The sequence below is a fragment of the Silurus aristotelis genome (genome assembly GCF_946808225.1).
Source record: "Silurus aristotelis genome assembly, chromosome: 25".
Classification (NCBI taxonomy): Eukaryota; Metazoa; Chordata; class Actinopteri; order Siluriformes; family Siluridae; genus Silurus; species Silurus aristotelis.
This window is the reverse complement of record NC_139598.1, coordinates 4478954-4483424: the sequence shown is the minus strand read 5'-3', so window position 1 is coordinate 4483424 and position 4471 is coordinate 4478954.

Below are 4471 nucleotides of genomic sequence, written 5' to 3'. Positions count from 1 at the left end.
GGGTGTGTGTAGGCAAGGTCCTTTCCAGAGTCAGAAGATCACTTGTGAAATTGAAGCTCTCCAGCGTTTTTTTGCTCTCCATTACAGCGCATCGATTTTCGCCCTCACACTTAATCTGACCTCCTGATTCCCTCTCTCTCTCTCTCTCTCTCTCTCTCTCTCTCTCTCTCTCTCTCTCTCTCTCTCTCTCTCTCTCTCTCTCTTCTCTCTCTCTCTCTCTCCCTCCTCCATCTCTATCTCTCTCTTTCTAAAGTTACTACCCTGAACCAAAAGCAAAATCCACTCGGAGCATGAAATAAAGCTGTGCTTTAAGGGTTGCATTGATGAGAAAACTCACTGTGATTTTTTTCCTACAGAAATGACAGAAATCAAGGATCGATATTCTTAACACCTCATGCCACTTACTGATTTATCTCGTTCTTCTGGATAGAAAAACATAGAAAATAATGTACATGTAAACCTGATGTCTTATTATAAGCTTTCTGTATAAGTATATACTGTAGTTTTATCTGACTATAAATATATTCTAGTTACTGTATATCATGATTTGTCATGTACTAGAAATAAATTTTTTTTTTTTTTACGAATCCAAAAACTCTCAGAATGAAGCGATCTGTGTACCATAAACCTTCTTTCGGCTTCTCCCATTAAGGGTCGCCACAGCGGTTCCGCATGTTTGATTTGGCACATGTTTTTACGCTGGATGCCCTTCCTAACGCAACCATCCCTATTTATCCGGGCTTGGGACCGGCACTAAGAGTGGCTGGGGTTGCTTCCCTGACCGAGGATCGAACCCGGGCCGCAGCGGAGAGATCTATGAACCATACAAAAGACAAATGCTAGCCCAGCTGTGAGATGCAAGGTGTGACTTTAAATTATTCTAGTGCGCATTAAACATATACCACATTTATGTGGCAAGTAAGTTGCAGCGTCTGTTTTACCACAATGGTCTGACGCGTACGTCCAAGTTCTGTAAGCGTTATTCAGAGAGCAATCAGTCGGCTGGAGTGTTATCTGTTATGGAACGGTCTGCCCAGTCACCACACCTAAATCCTATTAAACTGCTTTGAGATGAACTGGATTGCAAGGTTAGAAAAAAAACTGTGAAGGACACTTCCAGGGAGGTTTTACAGGAGCCATGGCAAAGTATTTCAGCTGAATACAGTATTTGGAGAAACGGACTATCCGGATGCCCAGCATGTGTAAATGTGTTATTTCTCCTTCCTTAGTGTCCAACTTCTATACAGCTCCTCATATGCCTTTTCCTTTTCTTTTGCCACATCCCTCTTTACCTGCTGTCACATCTCCTTGTACTCCTTTTAACTTTTCTCATCTCTTTGCTGATCCCATTCCTGTTTCGCCAACCTCCTTCTCCTTATGCTTTTTTTTTTACGTCTGAGACAAGTCTAACACAGGTTGTCCCCTCCCACCCTAAAACAAACAAATAAACAAAGAACTAAACAGTTCCAAGTAAACTTACAATATATTAACAGCATTTTTTATAACATTAATAGTAGTTATTCAACACCAACTTACTGGAGCAGGAGCAGGCAAACATAATAAATTAATTGGTAAAAAAAAAAAAAAAAATCCCATTATGGCTGTAAAACAAATGAATTTGCTTCCCAGAAGGTAATTATCCTTGAAAATATATGACTTTGGCTTTTTTTCTTCCTTGTGCTGTTTTGTTTCTCGGCTCATTCAGCACATAAGGAAAGTTTGCAGAGCAATCGCTTTTAGCGCTGCTCTCTAAAACAAAGCCCAGCATCCGGAAACAAAGTTTTCCTCTAAAGCTAAAGATATTATACTTCGATTATTGTAAGCAAATCCATCAACCCAAATAAATGCTTCCCTCACAGGTTATTTTTGATAGTTAATAGTGTTAAACACAGTGAGATATCCAGGTGGGTTTAGCGCCTGTGCTAGTGTGTTACACAAATGTGGCTTTAAGTATTTGGGTCTCTGAAGAAAATATGGCCAGGATTTAAATGCCATTATTGAATATACATAAAAAATGACTCAGATGTTATTTTTGTCCTTCCTTAGCCACTCAAGGTGGATTGAAGCATTTATTTCAGACCCTCAGTAAGTCATTTTCACAGAAACATGATTCAATAATTCTTAGCTCGGCTTGTATTCAGCGTTCATCTCCTGACTTAAAGCAGATGTAAAATGTATTTTATACCTGTGCCATCATCTCTCGCCCAGGCTTCAAGCGCTTTATTGTGCGTTTCACGTTGCATAGCTGCTCTATCGACTTCACATCTGTTTACCCTCTTCCCTTTTGCTCAGCTCATGCTTTCTTTAGCTTTTAGCTCTCAACAGAGCAGTTATTAGAACACATTAGAACATTTTACATACAATTCACCTGTCAGTGAATTAAGGATATTCAAGAAACAGAGTGCGTCTAAAATCTAATAAGAAGTCAAACATTAAATTACATTACGGTAACACTTTACAGTAATAGTACATAAATAAGCATGTACTAATATGTCAAATAAATGCTACTTTATTATGAACTTATGCTGCGTAAAGGCATTTAGTAATCAAGAACTAACCTTAACTACAATTCATGTTTAAATGGATACCTTAATTACATGTTAGTGCATGTTTGTTAATTAATGTATTAATAAACACTTTAGATTAAGCTAAATGTAACTTGCTCTATAAGAAAGAAAATATATTAAAAGTCCATTATTTAAAATACATTAAAAACACCATTGGAAGGTGCTGAATTATTCTCCTATTAAAAGACACAAAGGTGCAATAATAAACACCTGTTTTCACCTGATTATTCAGACGTTACTTTCCAAATTGCAAATCATCTTTAGCCGACAGATGATGGTTTTCTCTGCTCTTTAACTTCTGGACAAACCACTAAATGACCCTCAATGATTTAGTCTAAAGCTGATTTGTAGTTTGAAACGCAACGTCTGCTTTCTTCACCAAACCTTCACCAAACCCATACGGACAATAAAGCAGTGCCTTGGGGGCCAAGACCATTATAAAGCCACTGTAAACACTCACGGTGGGTAGATTTGATGAGCAAAGTATGAATAATCAGGTGAAAAACAGGTGTTTATTATTGCACCTTTGTGTGTTTCATGAGAAGGAAAATTCAGCACCTTCCAATGTTGTTTTTAATGTATTTTAAATAGTGCAATTTAAATTTATATCCTTTCTCATTGAGCAAGTTACATTTAGTCTAACCTAAAGTGTTAATTAATACATCTATCTATCTATCTATCTATCTATCTATCTATCTATCTATCTATCTATCTATCTGTCTGTCTGTCTGTCTGTCTGTCTGTCTGTCTGTCTGTCTGTCTGTCTGTCTGTCTGTCTGTCTGTCTGTTTAAAAGAGAGAGAGAGAGAGAGAGAGAGAGAGAGAGAGAGAGAGGGGAAAACAAATTCTGGATAAAGGAAACTCTTGCCATCTGTCAAATTCCTGTTACATGCCATATCTTTGCACCAACCAGTAAATGCCAGTAAATGCTGATCTGCTACATATGTAAATGCTCAGTGTTCTCTTTTGTTTTAAAATTACATAATAACCTCAGAAGTTTTCATTTTGCTTCATAAGATTGCTCAGCAAACCCGCATACAGCATAAGACCTTTATTTTATGCAAAAAAAAATGCTTTCTTGGATGCATAGATTTCCTGAAAGAGAACAGCATGTGCCTAGAGTTGAAAGAAAGGTCAGTCAGATAGTCAGTCAGGGAGCAAGGTGTTTTGGGCACGTGTGTGTGCATTGGCATGACTTATTTTGGAAATCTCTGCACTGTGTGTGTGTGTGTGTGTGTGTGTGTGTGTGTGTGTGTGTGTGTGTGTGTGTGTGTGTGTGTGTGTGTGTGTGTGTGTGTGTGTCTGTGTGTGTCTGTGTGTGTGTGTGTGTGTGTGTGTCTGTGTGTGTGTGTGTGTGTGTGTGTGTGTGTGTCTGTGTGTGTGTGTGTGTGTGTGTGTGTGTGTGTGTGTGTGTGTGTGTGTGTGTGTGTGTGTGTAATATTGTAATCAATAAAAAAAACGATTTTCACAAAGGCAGTCAAAAAACAATAAATTACATTTCCTCAGAATTATTACTCCTCTAAGAAAGTTATGTTAAATGACACACAGTGTCGAAGAGAATGAAAATGAGCCTCTCCTGTCATTTTGCGGTCATGTAAATTTACTTGCACGTCTCCCCTTGTGCAGATTTACTTCATTATTTCTTTTGATTTCCCACGATCCTGTCCATGCCGCGCATCAATCCCTGCAGTAATTGTTTTGTTATTGCTTCTCTAAGACACGGTGAACAATCCGCATGAGCACCTATTGCTCTCTTGGTAAAATCGTCTCTGATAGTCCATCAGATGCATTGCTGTGGGGGCTAATCAAGACGAAGAAACAAAAACGATCACATCAACATTGACAGCAACCCTGATTTATTTGCAATAACAGCTATTTTTGACTGTTGTTTCAGCAAAACAACGG